The sequence below is a fragment of the Halichoeres trimaculatus genome, unplaced genomic scaffold (assembly GCF_033239565.1).
Source record: "Halichoeres trimaculatus isolate MK-OKI-2021-1 unplaced genomic scaffold, fHalTri1.1 fHalTri1_scaffold_1, whole genome shotgun sequence".
In the NCBI taxonomy this organism is placed as follows: domain Eukaryota; kingdom Metazoa; phylum Chordata; class Actinopteri; order Labriformes; family Labridae; genus Halichoeres; species Halichoeres trimaculatus.
Window position 1 is genome coordinate 37,618,954 of NW_027437179.1, and position 24,616 is coordinate 37,643,569.

At 40.3% G+C, this 24,616-nt stretch overlaps 1 protein-coding gene across 2 annotated transcripts in view; it reads left to right on the forward strand.

Annotated features, from left to right (window-relative positions):
- Positions 1-24,616, forward strand: part of LOC141797070 (guanylin-like) — a 65,873-nt gene that overhangs the window by 9,272 nt on the left and 31,985 nt on the right. The window contains exon 2 of one of the 2 annotated variants that reach the window (XM_074678477.1): positions 6,157-6,237. The exons of the other annotated variant lie outside the window; for it this stretch is intronic. The gene's annotated coding sequence lies outside the window, so the exon portion shown is untranslated. The remainder of the gene's footprint in view (positions 1-6,156; positions 6,238-24,616) is intronic. 2 annotated transcript variants of the gene reach the window in all.

Consider the following 24,616-nt stretch of genomic DNA (forward strand, 5'->3'; position numbering starts at 1 on the left):
CTCACATGGTCCCTTTCATGCAGAAAATTTCTGCGCCGTGCACACTTGGAAATCTCTAACTTGCCAGACAGAGACAGGCAGACTAGATAGCGGAAGAACAGGATGTCCTAGTGGTCGAAGAGCAGAAATACAGGCATCTGTATGATTCTCTACACAGAAATTACCGTGACAACTGAGTGGGAAATAATTCACGGTGTGAAATTGCAGCCTCTCTTGGCAGAGAAGTAACCTTGCAGAGCAGATGGACCTGCCTGATTCAGTTTCTGAAGTCCTGCAGATCCATCTTGCCAGGCTCCATTGACCTTAGATTTCACACAGCTTAATTCTGACCGGCCCAATCAGGGAAGAGAGGCGGGAGCAGCGCAAGTGACGAGCAGACGTGATGTCAGCAGACTTTTGTACTTGTCAGCGTTCCTTTGATTCTTAAGTTAACTTTACAAAATCAGCAGCAGTCGACTAGCGCCATTATCACAGCTGATGTGGATTGGTCTGTGGTGAGTGTGTCAATCAGAACGGTCGTCCAATCACCAGCTGCTGATTTTTTTGAAGGTCCCGCCTCTGAAAACAAACCCGAAGAGCTGCGACCCAGATGGACAAGTGAAATATTTCCGTGGCAGATATATGTAACTGTTCGTCTGGCATGTCAGGTTAGCAGAGAAGAGAAATTGGTGGAAAAATCTCAGGGACAGATATGTGATGTTGTAAACAGAGTCAAACTTCTTCGAGTCTTGTTTAGTACTCTGGTAGAATGGACAGTTTGGGAATGGACACCAACGGGCAACGCACGGGGTGTTAAAAAGTGTAAAAGACTCATGTGGATCTCATGCACCTGATTTTTGCGCATCAGGTTTGCATGAAAGGCAAAACACAGCCTTAACTTTAAGCTCTTTTAACCCAGTGTCCCACTATCTTCAACCGTCTGCAAACAAATGGCAACACAAACAGAAAATGCTAAAAATATGAACTTGAGCAATTTTTTAACAGGTCTAAAAATCTTTGTCAGATGTGTGTGAGAAAATGTGGAGTTTTTTGGTTGTGCACTAGAAGTAGTAGTGAAAGTCTGGACCTATCAATCCATCCATCCATCCGTTAGTGGGCATTATGCAAACTCTTTACTTTTTAAGAACTGAAACTTTTACTTTTTGAAGATAGTCTAAGTCCTGAAGTCCACATCATTTTTCCACACTACCTTTTGTGATCCTTAAGATGCTGAGTGAGACCAAACTACTTAACATGAAACCACACAGCACTGCTTTGTCCCCTTGAGGAGTCGAGTCATGAACTGAATTTCTCCACATGTTCATCTGCCTCCACTCTGGCACTAAATGACCTCATCAGGTCCCAGCTTTAGACTTCTGACTTGTCAAAAGAAAAGATTACTCAGCTGCGGATCATTGAGAACCAGTTTCAATCAGGAACCCTGTCGAGTTTTTGATTGATTCGATCCTTGTGTAAAAACTGTCTGCTCCTCTTGCACATTTTGTCCTGGTTTGGTGAAGAGTTAAAAGTACTGTCTTCAATCACGCAAAAGACTCCCCACGGTTTCCTGATTTCTTAATTTCTTTTCAGCATGATGATAACATTCAATTTGATAGCAGCTGTTAATTATTCTTTGAAGAGTTTCTTCTGTTGAAATTGGTAAGCACAGCCTCGCAATCTCAGGACCATCTGTGCAGAAACGACTTATTAAAATCCCGCTGTTATTGTGTTAATCTAGCAGGTGGGCTCTATAACTGCTACAGGAAAATCATATATTTGCTCTGAAAGTTTTTCTGTTAATTACTCCCCTTCTTTTTTATAGCGTGCATTATAACTGCACTCCTTAGAAAAAAAAAATTTTTTTTTTCCTTTCTTTTGAAAGTCCAATCTATTCTTAGCTCTCCCTCTTTGACTTTTATTACTATTCCCCTAAAGAATACACATCAAAGGCAGCTGTCAATTATTGCTAAAGATGACGTAAAACCTGTTTTTAACACCTCATTACTGATGAAAGAGAGGCTTTTCAGAAAAAAAGGACTTGAATACAACCCAGCCCAATAATATATTCATATAACCACAGCAAATGGATGTGGGGAACATTTCTATGTACTGTAATTAGTGTTTAAAGTTTGACCGCAGCCCATTTAAAATGAATAGAGGGATGGGGTTACTGCTACTGCAGCCAGCCACCAGGGGGAGCAGTTTTTTGGGAACGCCACATTGAGCCAAGTAAGATGACTTTGTTTATTTTTATTTTTTTGTTACAGTCTATTTTTCTTCTTCTCTTTGAATTCTCTGTTTGGTGACTGACTGATGCAGAAACAATTTAGCAAATTGATGATTTAATTTCGCTGTCCCATTAATGCGCAACAAATCCTCCTCATTCACTGAAGCATGTCAACAATAATCATCAGTACACACTGCCCTGATAGATGCTCATGAGCATCAATTTATCAGGCAAAGCAGAAATGCTAAAACCTGCAGTTCACTAGAGGCTGGCTCCACAAGCAGCAGAAACCACATCCACACAGAGATTATGTTCATTTATAAGACTGCCTATGGCTCTTTCCTTGAGGCTAAAGTTAGCTGTTTACATGTTTGATAAAGCTAAATCTAGTAAACACATCCACAGCAGGGTGTATGCAACAAAAAGGACCAAATATGACAAGAATGAGTCACTTCCAGCTCTTTCTGTCTCCTTCAAAGTGAAGAATGAAAGGCCCTCACATCCCCTCAGGTAGTGTCTGACTTTAGATCAGAACCTTTGGCAGACAGGAACTCAATAAAAAGTTTCATTATTGGACTGGATATGGCTGGAATTGGCTGATTTTAGCTTTGGTCCTCTGAGTTCGCCAAATGGAAACAGAAAACATGATCTGATAGAAGTCATTAGGAAAAGATGATTGGAAAAGTCACAATGATGTGGAGAATGGAGGCAATCACCCGTGAGCTGGCGGTAAGTAGCACCCTGGGGTCTGCAGGTTTCTGAGTCAGTGAGATAGAAAATTTTAAATCTGTCAGCTGCCTGTATGAGCACTGAAAAAACTCCCCGTCACTGTCATTCTTCCCCCACCGAGTGTTTTCAGGAAGTCTCCTCTGGTGCAAACCCAGAGGTCTGAGAGTTTATATGTTGATATAAAGCTCGGACAGTGGGTCATAAACCACTGTTTAAACCAGCTGTTCATTTGAAATGTAAATAATTTGCATAAAATTGTTTTAATTCTGTCAGTGTCAAAGCACTTTTTAAACAAATGTTTTTAAAAGTGCTATATAAATAAAGTTTATTATTAATTCAAGCAAAACTAGATCTAATATACTGATGCAAACACTGCATAGCCTTATGAATACATCATCATCATCATCATCATCATCTTCTGCTGCTTATCAGGGGTCAGGTCCCGGGGGCAGCAGCCTAAGCAGGGAAGCCCAGACTTCCCTCTCCCTAGCTACTTCGTCCAGCTCTTCCCGGGGGATCCTGAGACATTCCCATGCCAGCCGAGAGACGTAGTCTCCCCAGCGTGTCCTGGGTCTGCCCCGGGGTCTCCTCCAGGATAGCCGAGCTTCTCATTCTATCTCTAAGGGAGAGCCCGGCCACCCTATGGAGGAAGCTCATTTCAGCTACTTATACCCTCAATCTTGTTCTTTCGGTCACTACCCAAAGCTCATGACCATAGGTGAGGGTGGGAACGAAGATCGACCGGTAAACAGAGAGCTTTGCCTTCCAGCTCTACTCCCTCTTCGCCATTATTGCAGACCAGTGGCGATTGCTCCAAGACTGCAAGGGAAGCTCAGCTTCCCCTAAAATGTCCCCCAAAAAAAGTGGTGATACGTTCTGCTGTGTGTACATTTCATTGACAAAATATGCGCTACAATTCCTTCATCTTTTGTTCAGAATCAGCTACCTATCACAGGTAACTGGCTCCACCTCCTTCTCATTCATCCCCGCAGCATCTCAGCGCTTTAACACAGTCAGACGCTGGGCGTCTGACGACTTCAGGCGTAGAGTTGTTCCACAGTGGAAACTGGACGGTCATTGGATAAATGCTGGGCTTTGTCCCGCCCTAGGACGCTCAGCGTCTCTGGGGGTCTATGAGGCAGTGGGCTGGCCTGGACGCTGGGCTTCTGCATGATTATTGGATGATCTGTCTGAGGCTGAATCCCTTTTTGATTGACAGTGAAATGAGCCAGTCAGCGATGTTGAAGTATAACCCTCCACCGGAGCATCGGCTTTATCGATCCCAAGTGAGTTTACCTTTTCTTAAAAACGACGAGCGTTGAGAAAACACAGGCAAAATCCCTGGAAAAAACACCTGGTTGTTACGACAGGGTCACAGATCATTTTCTTGAACAACATCTTGAACATCTTGAACAAGAAACGGAGGGTAGATTTTACGTTTAAATAAATAAACAAATTTATGATGTAGGCCGGACAAAAATTAGCTTCCCCTCCTTGACTGACCAGCAGCCGCCACTGCTGCAGACGCTGCACCGATCCACCTGTCGATCTCTCGCTCCATCCTTCCCTCACTCATGAACAAGATTCCGAGATACTTAAACTCCTCCACTTGGGGCAGGATCTCATCCCTGCCCCAGAGAGGGCACTCCACCCTTTTCCGGCTGAGGACCATGGACTCGGATTTGGAGGTGCTGATTCTCATCCCAGCCGCTTCACGCTCGGCTGCGAACCGATCCAGAGAGATGAAGGTCTCGGCTTGATGAAGCCAACAGGACCACATCATCTGCGAAAAGCAGTGATCCAATCCTGAGGTCACCAAACCGGACCCTCTCGACACCCTGGCTGCGCCTAGAAATCCTGTCCATAAAAGTTATGAACAGAATCGGTGACAAAGGGCAGCCCTGGTGGAAACGAGTCCGACTTACTGCCAGCAATGCTTATGAATACTAATGGCGTTAAAAAAAAAAATGACAATGTCAAATTTTTATTTGTTGTCCCTTCTTAAACTCACTCAGTCCAACAGAAGTCTTGTTTGTAAACATCAATGTGAGGTTTCCTCTTTGCATCATTTAACTTGTATTTGCGGATTCAGCAACAAACTGTTTATAACAAATACTAGCAGCAAACTTGGGCACATGATTTCCACTACAGAGATTTTTTCTTTTCCCCCTTTTTTAAATTTATTTTACAGATACCTCCTTATTCTCTGAATCCTACAAGAATCTAAGAAAACAAACTCCCCAAATCCCTTACTTATGTTTTCTTCTGCAGCCTCTCACTGAGTGCTGAACCCAATTTTTCCATCTTAACTCCTAAGAGACTCAACCTCTTTGAAAAGCCTCTCTTGTTTACACATCTTTGTGACCAACCTTTTGCAAAAACAACCTGATTTATTGGCAGACATTCCTCTGAGTACTTTTTTTCTTTCGAGCATTCAATAGCTTTGTCAGGGTTGTGTTGTAAAAGTATTGCTCGCAAAAGAAAATTGAAGGTGAGAATATATTTTTCACATGAAAAGTTTTCACTTCAACGTTTGATAGAAAGTTGTCTTTTCAGCACTTTACATTAAGTTAAATTGTAAATAATTCGCAAACTATCAAATGTGTTTTTATTCAACATTTTTCAGAATGTGATGAAAACATCAAATATATATCTAATGTATGTGCAGTATGCAGTATGGAGTATTGTATTTTAAAAGATTTCTGCATCCACTGGCCGTTGTAAACTAGGAGACAGGGTGGCTTTGAGGACAAAACTCTTTGCATCCATCAGACATTCACAGTCAACATGTGTAATCTCTGTTCCTCACATGCAGTTCCCTCTCGCTGCCCGAGGACATTCATCTCAAGTGTATTTTGTTTCGTTTTTTCCAACAATTTTTCATCTTCCTCCCTTCTTTGAGTTACTGTGTCTGCTGCAGCTTATCAAAGGCACACAGGAATGAGAGGAATCCAGATTTTCTCTGGCATCTCTTACAGTGGAAGGACTTAAAAAGTGAGCTTATTCTTTTAAGTTTCAGCGCTCATTTAACATAAATTTGTTTGCCCTCCAGAAGGACATGCAGAGAATAAACCCTGAGAAAGAGAAAGGCCTCCAGAAAGGCTCTCCATGTGTGAGACCAATACACGCTGAGATTTAGCAGCCTCTAGTGGTCAGGTAGCAGATTGCAACCATAACTCTAAAAGGCCCTTCTTTGATTGAGAGTGTTTTGTCCTTTCTAGGCTTCTGTAAACAGAAGATGATGCAATATGGCTGATGCTACAGAAGATCTGAACATTTTGAGAGCTTAATACAAACTCAAGGTCAGTAAAATATTTGTTTTTTTTTAGCTGGCTGATCAAACACACACCCGGACATTCATATTCAGATGACTTTGCTAGTATTTCTGTGACTTTACCAGAGCTTTTGAGCACAACATCTAACAAGACATTGAAATATTTTCTACCTCAGCAGCCTCATGTTAACAGCTAGGGAAAAAACACCCAGTTTAAACACTCAATTTAAACATTGCGAGCAAAGTCATTATATGAAGATGATGGGCTTTTCAATGATGTTGCTACAATTAAACCTAACACAGCACAGTTAAAATGGTTCACAATCAGTTCTTTCCTAAATGAGCTCATCTGATTTTAAAGGTTTTGATCACGTGTTATGACTGCAGACTGCTTTATGATAAATGCGGGTCAGTCTTTTTGTTTCTAAAGACACAGAGACAAAGTTTTGAGAGTAACACCAAGATCCAAAAGTGGTTTACAAAATGCCATTGATCGTACAGTGCAACAACAAATGCTAATTGCCCAGTGCCAATCATTCAGCAACTCTTGCCAATCCCCCAGTACAATGTGCCGATTGCCCCACAACGTGTACCAATCATTCAGCAACACTTAAATAGTTTACAGTTTCATTTAGCAGACGCTTTTGTCCACACATGCTCATTTCTCAGTGCCAATTTTCCATTGTCAGTGGTCCAATCATGGAGCAACACGTGCAAATTCCTTTGCAACACATGCCAATCCCTCAGTGCCAAATGCCAATTTGTCAGCAAAATCTGTGAATTATTCAGGAACATGTGCCAATTCCTGAGCGACGTCTGCCAGTGTCTCAGTGACACATACCAATTCCTTTTGAAACACATGCCAATCCCTCAGGGCCATGTGGCAATTGCTCAGCAACACATGCCAATCCCTGAGTGACGCGTGCCTATAGCTCAGTGCCAATTACCTAGTGGCATGTGCCAATCATGCAACAACATGTGCCAATCCCTCAGTGCCATGTTCCAGTAGCTCAACACCATGTGTGAATTAAAACTAAAGGTGATCAAGCTTTCTCCACTAGAGCTCCTCGACTCTGGAACGACCTGCCAGAGGAGATGAGGCATGCAGAGTCTGTAGCTTTTTTTAAGTCACTTTTAAAAACTCACTTTTATGGAACTGCATTTATGTGATGTTGTCTTTTAAGTCTTTTTAGTCTTTCTTTTATTCTGTTTCCTTCTCTGTGTTTTTGTCTCCTTTTCTTTTATTTGTGTTTTGGCCTTTTTATACTCTTACTTGTGGGAATTTCTGCAATAATTTTAGTTTCTTCATCTTTTTCTGACTTCTTGTTATCTTAACAGACTGATGTCTTTTATAAGTTTTATTCAGATTGTTTATCTTTGCTGCATCTTTCGTCATTCTTTTAACCTTTAATTGAAGACTTTTAAGCTAATTGTGTCACTGTTCTGTCTCTGTTATTATTTGTTTTTGTTTTATTGCTGTCTCCTACTTTTATTCATTTATTAATTTGTTTTATTTATTAACTTTATTTATTTATTTATTTTTGTATTTTTAGCTTACTTTGGTCCTCACAGTCTCATTTTATGTAGCAGTGTTCCTGTATTGTCTGGGTTCCTAGGATTAATGGAGGTGGCCCTCCATCACTAGACATGGACCCGTCCTTGTTATTTAACACCATCAGGGTACGGTAGCACTTGTGTTTTGCTGTACCCTGGTGTGTTGTGTCTCCAGCCCTGTGAGGTCGGGGCCTCCTCTGTGTCTATGGTTAGTGACTGGGCCTGGTCTGTTGTGCCCACTTTTGGGGTTTGAGTTCTTTTTGAGTTATGATCTCTTTATATTTCATTTTGCAATTTGTGTTTGTCTTAAATGTTCTTTGATTTTATTTAACCTTCTTTGGTCGTTCTTCTTTCCTTGATGTTAAACTCTTGTGCTTTGTTGTCTTGTGTTCCTGCTGTCAAAAGTACTTTGTAAACCAATTTTTCTAAAAGTGCTATACAAATAAAGTTCATTATTGTTATTATTATTCAGCAACATGTGCCAATTCCTGGGTGACATCTGCCAGTCTCTCAGTGACACATACCAATTCCTCTTACAACCGGCAGTGCAATGTGGCAATTGTTCTGCGACATGTACCAATTGTTCAGCAACACGTGCCAAATGCTTGGTACCATGTGCCAATCCTTGAGCAACATCTGCCAGTTCCTCAGTGATTTGGCCAATGGCTCAGTGCTACATGCCTGTTGCTAAGGGATATCTGCCAATTGTCTAGTGACACACGCAATTCCTTTTGCAACACATGCCAATCCCTCAGTGCCATGTGGCAATTGCTTAGCAACATGAACCATTTGTTCAGCAACACGTGCTAAGAGATATATGCCAATCTCTTCCAGACACATCTTCATGTCAGACTACCTCAAGGTAGATCATGGCAAGAACATAGGAATACCCTGTTTTTTGTTCAAAATAATAATTTTAGTATTTCATTTCAAATTAAGAAAAAAAATCTCATTATCAGAGGAGTATTTTAGAAGACAGCAGTTAGACAAAAAAACACAGAACATAAGCAGATAAATAAGTGTCAAAGCTGTACTCGTGTTTATTCGTGTTGTGCAAAAGAACAGATGCTCCCTGCAGATCTTGTAGATTGCAGTAAAACATCCTCAGAGTGATTCATATCAGAAAGCTCTGACATCCACAAAGTTGAGTAAGCCTTGTACAAGAAAAACATTTCAACAATTTCTGTAACTGAAGAAACTCAGCGCTCAGAGAATGATTACACCTTGGATGTGTTGGCGATAGCAGCACTGTCGGTGACAAGGTAATGGATGAAGAATATATGAGAGTAAAAGCTGAAGTGATTGGGAACACTGGGAGAAAACCAGGACAGCTAATGATGAAAGAGCTGGTGTCACACAGCTGGCTGGTTTTTCACTCAGAGGATAAATTGCTGTTAGAGTTAGAGTGGGAGGTGATGTGACCCCTGACACAAAACTTTTTCAGTAGATGCTTAAAAAAGAGCAAAAAAGATTATTCAAAAGTGATGATGACAAGCTGTGTCTGTGTTTTAAATGATTATATAGCACCAAGCCCTGCATATAATTTAACCCTGTGAGTCATGAAGCATGTTGCCCTGATATTTGCCAGCAAAAACACCCTGAAAGTTTTGCAGCTCTGACAATTTGCTCCTGCAGTGCTTCTTTTTAAAATTTACATTTCATTCAGAGAGGCCAGGACAGTACATGGAGCAGGAAACTGTGAGACTGTGGGGAATGATTGAGGGCAGGTATGAATCATACCTCCTGCTTCAAGGGCCACTGCCTCCCTGTATGTGGCGCACAAGTTCAGCCATTTGGCACAAACCCTCACCGCCCCTGTTTCTCTTTAGACCGCTGCGTTTAGCTATCAGCATGTCCACCAGCTGCGCTGTGCCCCCTCATCCTCGTGAAGCTCAATTCTGCCAACATTTAATGAGCCAAATCTAGAGAGGGGACACCTTAGAGCTTTAATGTGGACTCAGTTTATAACAGATGGGACACATCTCCTCTTTTACACCCACCTGACCTGCTGCACAAGTGCTTTATGAATTAGGTGATGTCTTTTTTAGCTCATCCGTACAAGTTTAGTGTTTGCAAAAGTCTCCCAGCCCTGATATGAATCTGTTTTGACTGCAGGAACTTTCCCTCAGAACTACATTTGTCTCGACTGTCAGAGTCTAAATTTAGTCCTTCACCCGATTGAGATGCTGTGGCACGACCTCAAGAGAGCAATTCACACCCTACATCCAAAGAGTATTGCTTAAAGGGGCTGTGAGGAGTTTCTAAGTGATCTTGCAAAAGTCTCCCTTCTAGACATATGCCTGATTTTAATCCACACTTTAAAATGAGATTATCAGAGCTAACATTACAGGTTACAGGTCATTTAAAAAATGGTACTTCCTAGCTTCCCGACTGGATTGATTTACAGCACGTCTAAGTTCCCCTTGGCCCCCGGGAGAAAGCGCCACTGGTTGTTATGCTAGCCTACAGGTACTTAGGAGAGCAGACTGTTAGTAGCACTACATACAGCTGGCTACTGACGTATGGTTTTAGAATAGATTTTTAAGTATTATTGTTTGTTTTTAAAGCCCTGAATGGCCTAGCCACTAAGTACCTGACTGAACTTGGACTGAACTAAAGGTGACAGAGCTTTTGTGTCGGCTATGGAACAACTTGCCTTTGCATATCAAATCGGGTTTTTCAATTTTCTCTTGAGACTCACCTCTTCTTCCTGAATTTTAATCAAAGTTGACTGGACATATAGCACAATTTTTTATTTATTTATTTTACTCTATTTTATTTCATTTTTATTTGCTCTGATTTTATGTTTCCATGTCCTGTTATCTGTGCTGATTTTAATCTGTACAGCACTTTGGTCAACTTCAGTTGGTTTAAATGTGCTCTAGAAATAAAGTTTGAGTTGAGGTTGTTTGTTGTCACGTTTCAAACAACAGCCCTACGTAACTGTGCTGACCAATACCTTATTCCATTGTGTTGTATGTGGTAAAAAGTTGACATAAACAAAGAAAATTCATCTTGAACCAATCTTCATTTAATTCCAAAATTAACACACGTCTTCACAACGGTGTGCGTGAGACTCTGGGCCAAAAGGGGGCGAGGTAGTCCAGGCAGTTTCTCCTGACATTTGTGTAGGTCTGATCTGGGACTACTGAAAACATTTGGTTGAGGTTATGCTGCCATAAGAGGGTCAAGCAGTCATTGGATACAAGGGTTCACATGTTTACATGGTGATTTTGATCAAATATGAAAATATATCATTTTTATTTTTATTGTATAAGTTTGTCTGAGATCAGAACAATTTTATGACCATTTATGCAAAATTCGAGCTCTGTCCAAAGATCTCACAGACTATTTTTTTTTTGCAATTTTATGGAAAGTTCAGTTTCCCCTGAGGTATTAGGTCTGTCTTCTTCTTCCCTTTTCTTTTATGCTGTCTGCATCTAAAACCATTTCAAACTGCTTGGAGATACAGAAATAAATTTCAGAATCCTCTTTTGGAAATTTAAGCCTCTGAACAGAACAAAAAAATTGATGCTTTAATAAATGTATAAATTTTTATCATTTATTGCTGAGAACATTTCCCTTTTACTGAATCATATGTGAAAAAAATACACACACCCCTGCTTGCAGAGCTGGGTTTTAAAGTGACAGCAGTCTGTTTGGCTGCCTTTAAAATGTTTTTTTTTTTTTTTTTTTTTTTTTTTAAGAAATTTCGTTTTTGTATCATCTCTGTTTGGGTAGAGGAACAGAGGAGCGACTTCTTGCTGTTAGGAGCAGACAGGAAAGTTGAAGGGGGATGAAAAGTCCTCAGAGATAGTCTGCCTGTTGTTGTGCCGGATGACTGTGGAGGTCTGATAGCTGGGACTCAGTAGTTTCTGGGATTTTACATACTCGCTCAGCGTTTCTTGGAAGTGTTTTCTTACGTTTTCCCCCTTTGAGGAAGTTGTGTCAGGATGCAGTGTTGAATGCAGCCTCTGACTCAATGGGTAGACAGTATCCTGCTGTTTAAGAGTCTCAAACGCGCATTAGCTTCAGGCCAATATGTGTTAGACCCCCAGCATGCAGCGCTCAGCAGGTTGCTGCTCTTTTTAGCCAACGAAAGCGAAGTCCTAATGAAACCATTTTTCATTGAAGCTCCTTTTAAGTGTCTGTTCACAGCGAAGATGAACTGTGCAGTTTCCCAGTGGTCCCAGTATTTTGTCTAATCAGTTTAAAAGAAAAAGAAATCATCTGTAGAAAAGTTTACCTGTAAGACACCTGCTGATTTTCTCTGTGTAACATTCACCAGACCACAAAGAACAATCTGCTCAGTCTGTTTCTTGTTTCACAGCAGACGTGTGTATGATCTGTTTCAATCAACCCCTTGATGATTTCTCTGTCCTCTCTGTTAATAAGCCCTACTGGTGTTGAAATATCCTCTATCCTATAGGCTTTCATTTCGAGAAGAAAATATCTTTTGACAGCTCTTGGAGGCAGCTTTTGTTTGCATGGCTGTGCTGACGCTAAAAGCAGTTTCAGTTCAGTTTTGAAATAAGTGCCAGAGTGACTCCTCTGTCTTTGTTTATTTATTGGTTTTGTAAAGTTGCGTCATAGTGAGTGCTCTTAATGCACCATGTTCAATAGACAATCTCTGACCTTTCTGTTAGCCCTTTAGCTTGTGTTTTGTTTTGCTTCTTCCTACAAACACTGAGCTATTCCACGCATATTTCTGATCTGATTTCCTTTCTTGACGATTAAGTCTTGGAGACCCTCAGCAAGTGGAGCATGTAAGAACATTAGTTAATTTTATTTCATTTAATTTTCATCAGTGTTTAATACTGATGAAAATTAGGTTTATTCTTTGTAATGTTATAGTTTTACAGTTGTGGAATTAGCCTGAAGTAAAGTCCAGGAAAAGCAAGCCCTGTGTCTTTTTGAAAAGTGTGGATCCCTGTTAGCTAGCTGTCTAGTTGCACTCACGACAGGAGCTGCGAGGACAGCTTGAAGGGAACATATCATGCCTGTTTCTCCTTTTCACTATACCAGACTAGGATGCCTGTAAAGCATTTCTGCCCTCAGTACAAGTCATTTAGTTCCTTCATTGCCCCACAATAGCGTTCTCAATATCCTCATTTTAGGCCATTCTGAAGATCTCGTTGAAATGCTCCGTTTTGAGAATGACCTCCAGTAACCTCGCAACGTCACAGCCCTTTGTGCTCTGATTGGTCAGTTCTATCAGAGGGGCGGAGGGGGTAGAGCCAGGGGGCAGTTTTTGCAGCATGGCAGTATTTACAAAATCGCCACATTGAATGGAGCAGACCGAGCAAGTTTGCTGTTTGCCAAAACTTCACGGTAAGGCATTGATAGCACTAATAAAATGGCAGAGTATAGGATACGTCCTTTTGTATTGGACCCCAAGTCAGACCCGGACGGTTCTGCAGCTCAGGAGGAAGAAAATCCACCTCGACACAGATCATCTCAGGACGCTTCAGTGTGGTGAGTCAAACCGGTACTGTAACATGTATAGTTTATACGTGGAAATATAGGCAGACTTCACCAATAAACTATTTCTATAACAGGGCTCCATCCTGCTCCTTCACTTTTCTCTGTCTGTTTTATCCATTATGCTGAAAGTGTAGTCTAACAATCGCCTCTACCGCCAGTTCGTCACTATGTTATTACCGCAGCATTATTGTTGTCGAGCTTCACAGTGCATGTCAGAACAAGCATGCAAATATCACAGTCTCACAAGTATTAGGACGTCTGATTAAACTACAGTGTTTCAACTGCTAATTCACCATGTAAAGCTGAGCTGCTCAGCAGAGCAGAGTCCCTGCATCCAGCACTCAGTCAGTCGGCTCTTGGTGGGTGTATCCCTCGGTGGCGGTTGCGTGACTAACTGACATCACAGAGGAGGAGCTGCTTTATCAGATTACTCCAATAAAAAGAAAAGATCCTTGTGTCGTCACGACGGTCCAAATCTCAAAGCCAAATGGCAATGACCTATTTTCAGAGGCATCAAATCTTGTTCTAGGATATCAGAAAAAATACAATATCTCATTTTTTGAAAACTCAGGGGGTGAAAGGTCTTGTTTTCAAATTTATTAAATTATATGTAAGTATAAATCAGGGATCAGCATGATATGTCCCCTGTAATGGCAGAGTTTCAGAACCAGTTGTTTCTGAGATGCTCAAAATAAAGCAGGAGTGTCAGATAAACTTAGAAAGTGAACAGAACAAGATCATTTTAAAAGGATTGTCAAGATTCATTTAAACCCAGAGTTTATTTTTAGAAGCTTTTAGTGTTTGTTATATTTATTCGAGAGGTCATTAAATCAATTCACTGATAATAAAAAGATTTGACAACCAACTGTCCCCTCAGTAAATAAACTGTCCTGGCTTTAATGCCACTCTGTCTGGCTGAAAAAATCTTTTAAGAGCCATAAATAGATGCTGTCGTAGACCTTTTGTCTTTTTTTTTTCAAACCTTAAAAGTTGCCAGGATTCAGAAGCATCCATTCACCCGAAACACTCAGACATCTGAAATCTGCTCCATCAATGATTTTTTTGTGTCCAAAATAACCTAAATAATCTCAAAGTGCTGCCTTTCTTAGTGGTTTCTTTCCTTTTGTTTTAGGTAATTATTCATGCTGCGTTGTTATCCCGCTAAAGGGAATGACCCACTAACTTCAAATCCATTCTCTCTTCAAAGGCCGTTTCTCTTTTTTTAAAGTATGACGCAAGAAAATTGTGGTTCGTAGAATTCAGGCAGCTCTGTCCCTCCTCGTGCTGTGGGTTGAACACTCAACACTTTTATACAGAGAGAGCAAAAGCAGTCTGTTTTCTAACACGGGCCTTTTTGACCCACAACATCACCTGCTAAAGCCTCGCTTAAAGCTTATTTTATGATCATTATATAGCATAGTAGAGGGTAACTCATCAGTCTGTTTAATTAATTTTCAAGTTGTGTAGATTTATAAGTTACTGATGTTTGTACAGCTTTATCCCTGCTTAGGAGTCAGTGAAATAATGAGTACTTTACAATGCTCCTTCTTCTATTAATTCTCCATAACTACCCAACTGAACAGAAAATTGATTGTGAAGATCCAGGACCCATTGACTCCAAATTTCTCTTGGTATTTTTGATAACACAGAAGCATTACTGCGGTATAATCCAGAGAAGAAACAACAAGATTAGGGGAAAAAGTCTTTAAACATTTGTTTATTCTGTTACAGCCTTGGGGTGGCCTTTGGGTTCTGTTCAACTGTTTGTCTGTGTGTTTATTTCTTCAAGGTGCAAATTAGCAACCAGGTCCACCGCCAGGGTAGCCCACCTACCCTGGCGCCAGGTCTCTTTCTCCCTGGCGTCCACCGCAGCAAACTGTCTTTTTCTTTCTCACTTTTTGCACGGACAACATGCACCTCACATGACCCAGTGCAGCCTCTTTCTAACATTTTATTTCATAAAATATTCTAAGTAATACTTTGGTTTGTGCGTGTGGCTCTCGAACTGGTCGTAACAATTCGATAATTATTCTCACAGTCCAAAGTTAAGAAATCCCACCATAGATTGACTTTGATGGAAACGTGTCACCAAAATTTCTTGGAATTGATTAATTTGACTCCAAACTTCTCACACCTCTTTCTGCACCAATCTTTTGATGGGGAAGGAAGAGCACGAGGCGCCCTGGTTCTCAGATGAATTTAAATTTATAAACAATATGTCAAAAATGTGCATTTACAGAGTCTTCTGGGTTAAGAAACACAGCCCTGGCAGCAACATGTGCTGGGTCAGTTACCGAAGCCTGAGCCCTCTTTTCCTCCCCCTTGAATCCTTATAAAGCTGACAGAGTTAGTACTAAGAACGTCAGTAGAGTCATTTCTCTTTGTTTGCTGCAGGCCGTCCTCTGTCTCGTGCAATCTGAGAGGCCATTTACACGACAACAGTTTTAGGGTGAAACGCAAAAGTATTGTTGTGATTCAGCCTTGTGTTTACACGAAAATGTTTTAGCCGACCTAAAACGCCAACTTTTAAAAACAGCCTCCAGAGTGGAAACTTTCTGAAACAGAAAGCAGGTGTTTTCACTGGAAACGCTGATGTTACACTCCACTTTGTGCAAGCGTGTACAACAGTACAACAGCACCGTCGTTACGACCCTCGCAGACTACCGTGTTGTGCTTGTGCTGCTCAATCTGCTCAATCTACTGACTGTCTTCATACAAAATATGCATCTGTTTCTCCACTTCTGCTCTTAGCATTAGCCAATACACCAGATGATGAATGTATCTCTACGGGTGCATCCGAATAGTCATTTTTTGATAAGGAACCTTCCTAACTAAAGAGATGACCCGGAAGCATTCAAGCGTCGCCCATGATAAGTGCTGTTCGAATTCTCCAAAAGTTAAGGAGAGGAGGGTCGTTGCTTCCTTTAATATCTCCTTTAGCTTAGGAAACACCGGACCATCCTTTTCAAAAGGGAAGGAGAAGAAAACGCCCCATAATGCCTTGCGGCACCTGACATGTAGAAATACGGCTCCTGCCGAAAGTTTACGGAAACTTACGATGGAGAAGGGACGGAAATGATGTGAGTACTGTTGCTTTTCTAACATTAAGCATCGTGTGTCTGCCTGAATGTGTTTATTGTGTTCACCATGTATGAATGTCAAAAAGATTTATAACCCGAAACGTTTGGTTGCAATTCCGAACTGAAACAATGAATCACTAGTGATAGAAGTAATAACGTTTATTGAAATCACTAAAAGAAGGACAAATGAGTACTTTTACAATACTCCAAATATAATGAATTCAAACAATGTTCGTAATGACATATGTGAATGAAACAGGGAGTATAGTGTTTCTGGCAGTCTGCTGTATTATCCAAGACAGTCCTCTTGTGTTATCAGGCTTCAGACTGTCAACATTTATAGATGCTCTCACGAAGCTCACAGCTGTGAGCAGGAAACACACACTGCATGACCAAAGACAAAACACCTTCACAGGTAAATCCTCTGATCATGGATTGTTGATGTTAACCGCTGAAGACACGAAACAACCCTGTGAGATAAGGCAGAGGACAAATGCGCTTCTTGTAGTTCATTTTCGAAACATTGTAGTTTGTCGTGGCTTACCTACACCACAAGTTATTGTCGTCACATAAATATGACATCAAAGTAAAAGTGCAGTCGAATTCCTCTTTGGCCGCAGTTCTCATTTCCTGTCATCTTTTCCCTTCCTTCCCTTGACCCTGTGACGCTTTTTATCGAGGTTAAGGTTAAGTGGATAGGAAAGGACTTAGAAAGGACTATTCGGATCCACCCTACTTCAGTGGAGATCTACCAAAAGCTGCTTCAGGACAAGACAGTAATAGTGCCACCTACTGGCCTGGCATGCTTACGACAGCGTTTTCAGTCCTTCTGCGTTTCTGCGTAAACGCCGATTTTTTTTCAGCATTTTCAGATGAAACATTTTTGTGTAAACAGGGCCTGAGACTTGCATCCCTGATTGATGTTTATCGCTATCTGCAGGAGAAACTGATAGACTCACATCTGTCTCTCTCCTTTATTTATCTTCATTACTTTAAAGAGAACATACACCTAAACTCTCAAAAGTGAATTACTTAATTGAGTTACAAACAGTTAATACTTTTATTAGTGGGCAAAAGCATTAACTTCAACTGATCACTTCTCATCCTTAGTCTGGGCTTGAATAATAGTGTTAGTAAAGCATGGCTAAATAAGCTGTATACTCTAAGAACTTTGGGGAGACAGAGTTTTCAGTGTTTGAATCTGTCTGTAAAAAGATTAGCAGCTCTTTGTTCTCTTTGTGTTTAAATACTTTCTGAATTTCTTCAACGTCCATGCACGTTCCTCTTTCTGTTTAAAATTCACGGGCCCACCACCTTCCGATCGATTAATAATGGACATTCAGGTTGCAAAGAGATCCCCAAAGTCACTGGCGGCTCAAATGTGCAAAAGAGGCAGCAGGGAACCAACTCGTGTGCTGAATTAAGTAGTTGATGTTGTTTTCTTTCACAGCAAACTTTCAGAAACTAGACTGCAGAAGCTACCTAAAAACACCCAGTGACTTTGAAGTAAACAATTCTAACATCTCCAATGGGAGACGTATGAATCCTGAGCTACTAAACCTCTCTTATCTACACCAGCTTCGTCTCTGATATTGATAACTTTTTCTGCTTCCTATTAGTTGCACGGCAGGTTGCATACACCAGCTGTTCACATGCTCAGCAAAAAGCTGCGTGCTGTGGGTGAAAGTGATGCACTGAGTTATTTTAGCCAAGGGGCTGCATTCAATGAAGCAGCAGAGCTCAACAAAACAGGACGTGTTTTTTAATTAATCATCAGCTTAGCAACACTTTTGAAAATAAGTCAATTGAGAGCTGTTTCTGTGAATACTGATATTTTAACCTTATCAAATTTACTCTGCATTCATGCCAACCATGCCCATCACATGATGGACAAAGACAAGGGGCTCAGAGAAGACTGTTGCATTATTCATTCAGTTTAAACCAACTCTATGGTGACTCTCCATGGTGATGTGGAGGAAGATGCTGCATGAGTAAGTCGCAGCTGTTGCTCTTTCAGGGCCTGTGTCCACTAACTGCTGCAATGCAGCAGCAAAAATGCCCGTTGACCTCATTATCAGAGCTTTCTAAAAGTTAACCTCCTACACTACTTGTTTTTTTGTGTGAATTTGTGTCAGCAGCAGCTCTAGACCTGAAAACTGTTTATTTAGAAAAGTGTGCTTGGTTTCACCTCCATATAGAGGGATTATAAGTCTACGTCATAAAGATATGCATGCATCTCGACCCAGAAGCTTCAGTTAGCTCCATTCATTCAGACGAGTTAGCATTTTTTAAACACAACATTCAACCTGTTATCAGCATAAAAATATACAGTTTTTCTGTGGTCAGTTTTTAGAAACAATACTATACAACAGAGGCAACGTCTATCAAGTTTTGTCCGTCACAGAGCAACCAGTGTTTTGGAGTTAATAGCGACCATGCTAACTGGTGACTCTCAGTCGACAGTGTCAGTGATTAACGACCAAGAGTCACCAGTTAACAGGGTCACACTTTACACTGAAACACCAGCGACGTCTGCGGGTAAATTATTAACTCTGGACGTAGTTTTCTGGTTCTTTTATTATAAACCTGGTCTCAGACTCAGCAGTCTGTGTGCTCTTTTTGGTTTGGGAGGGTTTCTGATTTATTGGCACCTGTTTACATCCTGGCTTGTCACAGTCTGGTAAGTGTCCACGGCTAATGTGGTCATGAGCATCGAGTGACACGCCAGATTCCTCTCCTCTAAAAACTCCTCTAAAAACGTCTGTCCACCTAATATCTGACCACTTGCTGATCTCTTCTGTCCAGTCACTGCTATTTCACAAACCCGGGAGCCATTTACCATCCGTATAAGCGATAATATTTAGTTTAAAAATGTGTTTTTTGGTGGTTAACTCCTCTATGTCAGTTGACAAACAGTTATACTCTGCAGTGCTTCTGCACCCAAGTCGTGCGCGCATCCGGTGTAACCCCTCTTTATATACGAACTGTTGGAATTAGAATTGATGTCAGAAGCCTTCCCACTTCTTGATTTGTATTTGTTGTTTACAGAGAGTGCAGTAGTGTGCAATAAATTCAATTCCCTTGAACTGAGAGTGCTGAGAGTACACAGTCAAAAAAAGAAAAAGAAAAATCCAACAAAAACAGTGTTTCAGTGTTAGGGTGTAGAGGGCTCAATACATTATGCCAGTTGCAAAGAATATAGCTGTTAGTGGACACAGGCCCTAATTTTGCAACAACTGGTCCTTGAGATGCCAATAGACTCTCTTAAGCCCTGTTTCCACGGTTTCCTCTGGTTTAGATTAGTACGTTTGTTTTGGGTTGGCTCGGTTGGCTGTGTACACGACAACAGTTTTAGGGCGAAACACAAAAGTATAATTGGGTTTTGACCTTGGGTTTACACAAAAATGGCGTTTTAGCAGACCTCAAATGCAAACTTTTGAAAACTGCCGCCAGGGTGGAATTTTACAAAACACTGCCAACACCGTTGCCGTGTAGAGAGTAAGCCGGCATTTTCAGTGAAAATGCTGACGTCACGCTCTGCTTTGCACAAGCGCATACAACCATGGTCGTAGCCAATCGTAGGGAACTACCGTGTTGTGCTTGAGCTGCTGAATGTGCTGACTGTCTTTCAATAAAATGAGCAGCTGTTGCTCCACTTCTGCTCTTAGCATTCACCAATACACCAGATGATCTGCCCAACTCTACCTTAGTGGAGATCTACCTAAAGCTGCATCTGGACAAGACAGTTATAGCGCCAACTACAGGCCTGGCATGCTTACTACAACGTTTCTGTGTAAATGCAAATTGTTTTCACTGCATTTTACTTTAGATGAAATATTCTCGTGGAAATGAGGCCTAAGCCTGGTCCTGTTTGCGCTTCCATAGCCAACTGTGCCCCCTAGTGGTAGGGAGCATGTAAGCTGGATGCTGATAGCAGTATCTGTTAAATAATAGCGTGACACCATAGCAGCGCGATGCAGTGTACCCCGCAAATCCAACATAGTTGAAAAATGGGACACAGTAAACAAAGAGCAACAATGGTTTAGATCCAGCAATCGGTTTAGTCTTGCACCCCTATGGAAGGGTCCCAAAAAGTGGGATGGCTCGACTTGGTTATTTGAGGATCTGTCCCAGGATTAGTCAGTGGAAACGGAGTAAAATGTGTGCTTTACCGTGACAAACTGAACTGAATTGCTTGGTGGAAATTGGGCTAAAGTGGCATCTACTGATTTGTTCCTTCCATTAAAGTTTCTGAGAAAGTAACTTTTAGAAAGAACACTTTCCAGATATATAATGATATGTTTATAACTAAATAAATACCCAAGTACAAAAAAAAGCCTCACTTTGCTTTTCAGCCTGTTGCTAAAGACTGTAGGTTGGGGTCAGAGCCGATGAGGATTTGGGATTATTATTTTTTTGTATGCTTTAGGTTATTATTTTTATTCATATAAGATCCTGTAAAGATAGATGGCTATCTTGGATACTGGTGAAAGCTTGAGCTTTGAGGAACTTTGAAAAGAAGCTCAATTTTAACGCTTGATCAGGCTTGACAAGAGAGGAGACAGAGGGTGATATTTTTAGCTTTAATACAGCAGTGAGTCAGAAGGCTGGAGTGTTATGTTTGTTTGGCTTTTTGAAGCAACAAAAGAAAACCAAAGCCTTTTTTTTTGTCAAGCTAGAGGTTAGGTCTGCTAAACACCAAATGGATCAATATGTCCTCTCTGTCAGGGAATAAAAACTGAGGGCATCCAGCTCTGCTCACAGACTCTTCATCAAACTCTGACCTCCAAAAAAAAAAAAAAGGATGGATGTGTGTCTCTTCAAATGTTGAGTTTTCAGCCAAGTGGTGTCCTCTGCAGTTGCTGCCCTGTAGAGGTCACCAACAGAGGGCGCAATAAGTTCAAGCTTTAAAAGTACTCACACCTTGAGTGAGAAAAAAAAAAAAGTCAGGTGTGTTTTAGTTAGCGGGGCACTGTTAGTGTAAGTTATTAGTCATTAAATTTGTTTTATTTGGGCGGTAACTGGTGAAGCTGTTGAGGCAAAAAAGTTTAGAGACAGATAATTGTAAAGTTTTCTTTTCAATTTAAAGTAGAATAAAGACAAGGTTGAAAAACAGCATTCACAATCAAAGCAGAATCTCAAATGGAGGGTCAGGTCAATAAATTGATAAATAAACAAGTTCTTTTAAAAAATCTTAATTTTTAATTTGATGTCAGCAACACCGTTAAATAAAGTTGGGAACAGGTGGATTAATTTGTCATAGTTTAGTTTCATGACTCACCAGGTGAGGGGTGATTATCCCACCTGGGAGAGCTGGCACTGATTGAAGAGCTTCTGTCTGATTGGGTTGGTTCTCAGACCGCCTGCTTTAATAGAAAAAAAAAAAAAACACAGCCAACAGCTTTTTTTTGTGTCTGCTCTGTCACTGAAGGCTGTGTGAAGCATCTTATTTCCGTCTCTGATCGAGTTTTTGTCCCACGGGAGGCGACCAAATGACTTCTTGTGGTTTTGTGTGACTGGTTTTGGGGCCACACTGAATGAAAATTTAACCAACTGAGAAATCCAAACCCTGAAAGTGATTTTTTTCAATCATACTGCTTTTCATAATACAATATTAACAATTTCCAAGAAATCATCTTCAGCCTAAAATTTTTAAGACGTTTGGGGTTTCATAATCCACAGTATACTTTTAAAAGATTCAGAGGGCCTGTAAGCATAACACAAGTCTGCAAACCAATACCAGATGGCCCTGATCCTCAGGTCCTTTGATAAAATTACATTAAAACCCAGAAAGGTTGAAGGCATTTTTCTCCAGTTATAATGTCTGGTTTATCTTTGGAAAAAGTTGTGCTGAACCGCACAGAAGCAGAGCACAGCTATGAATGTGATTTTTTTTTTAGGAGGCCCATAGGAATCAGAATATTTTACCGAAAGAATATCAATCCAAGTCCTAAATAGTTTTACATCATGAATAAAAGAAAAGTACCAAGCAAAATAGCATGTTTTTAATTATAAAATGAAATAATTGTAAAGAAATAGTATCCAAGACATTTCACATCCGTGATTGGTTCGACTTTAACTCATAACTTAAAGTTGCTCTATATCAGTGTTTCTCAATTCCGGTCCTGGGGCCCCCTTGCCCTGCATGTTTTAGATGTTACCCGAATCCAACACACCTGATTCAAATGATCAGCTCGTCATCAAGCTCTGCTCGAGCCTGATAACGAGCCATTCATTTGAATCAGGTGTGCTGGAGTAGGGTAACATCTAAAACATGCAGGGCAAGGGGGCCCCAGGACCGGAATTGAGAAACACTGATATAGAGCAACTTTAAGTTATGAGTTAAAGTCGAACCAATCACGGATGTGAAATGTCTTGGATACTATTTCTTTACAATTATTTCATTTTATAATTAAAAACATGCTATTTTGCTTGGTACTTTTCTTTTATTCATGAAGTAAAACTATTTAGGACTTGGGGGGGCAAGGGGGCCCCAGGACCGGAATTGAGAAACACTGCTCTAATAACATTACATAAAATAAAGGACTGTACAAACTTGTTTAAAAATAAAATAATTGCAATAACTTAATTTACCGCTAGTGGAGCCCTTGAACATAAATTGTACAGAGATATCCCTTTCTGAACTAAACACTGTAGGATAACTTAATCCACAAATGCATTTTACAAATGTACTATTCAAAGAAACTGTAAAAATATCATCCAGAGAGTATTAGTCTGTGTTTGATGGACAGGAGCAAAAAATTGTCCTTGTGGTCCTGATCATTGACTGCATGTAGAGTGGACAGCATGGCTCCGCCATTTACTATTGTACAGTTTTGAAGCCAAGATACTTCTGTCACAGACGCTACTATTGGCAGCCGTTGTGCAGCCAGAGTCTTTTGGGAATCTATCACTTCACACTAATACCCTTCTTGGCACTACCTTCTGACATATTTCGCAGTCCCCCCCAAAATACACGAGAACGTCAGCTGTCAGTCATCATCAAACGTAACGTAAAACCTCGTTATTAACCTCGTACAACTAATGAAAACAACCACTTTTCTGAAAAAAAAAAAAAGACCTGAATACAAGGCAGCCAAAATATATCTTCAAATCACCACAACAATCGAACACGGGAAACATTTCTCCAAGGAGTATTAATTTTTTTAAGTTTTACCACAGCCCATCTGGAATGACTGGGGAGATTAATTTTTCGACCTATACTGCAGCCAGCCACCAGGGGGAGCAGTTTTTGTGGCAACCTCACTTCAGGCCGAGTAAGATTATTGTGTCAATAATAATTTAATATTGGAAATAAATCAAGCTACTGTGTTACTTTGTTTGACAGGGGGACGGCTGTGTCTGGCGACCGTGACCCGAACATCGTAAGTCATAAATAAGCCATAAATAAATTAAATAAATAATTCAATGATTAATATAATGAGTGATTTATTAAATACTCAAGTAATTAAATTTGGTTTTACATTAGACAAATAAACATTTTAAATGATAAATGACACATCTAATGAATTATTTAAGTACTTCATAACACTTTTATTCAATTAAAGAAATAATTAGATAATTATTTTATTATTTATTGATTTATTTCCAATATTAAATAAGTATTGACACAATTATTTAATTATTTATTTAATCAATTATTTGTTCAAATAATGATCTATTTATACATTTCATTTTGGCACCTTTAGTCATACAAGCCATACAAGACGTCCATTTTTTTTATTTTATTTTTTTTCCGGCAGTCTATAGTCGTAACAAATCAAGGTTTGACATTCTTTCTGGATATCTTGGATACTGTCTCCACAGCTTTAAGATAGTTTTAAAGAATTAATATTGATGATAAAAAGGGACCACCTAAATTGAAATTAGCACACGGTTTAAAAACTAGAATCCCAGGGATCAGCACAAGGATCCGGGGATCCTGAGCTCGCTAAACAATATATTCAAGTTTCTGGTCTCTGAGTTTTGTGCTGTGCAGTAGGGGGTTCCTCAGGAGCCCATCTCAAGCCCAATGTTGTTTTCACTGAACCTGGCACCATTAGGGTTAGATTCTTTGCTCTCTGGGGATTTAGTTCAATGTTATGCAGATGAGCTACTTTTATATGCCCCAGGGATAACTTTCAATATCAACAGGCTGGAGCAACCATCAAGACTGTTTCAAAAAATTAATAAAGATGTAAAAAGAAAAAATAAATCACCACATCTCCACCACAGATGAGGAAAAAATTAATGTCCACAAGATAACTTTTGATACTTTTTATATGTTTT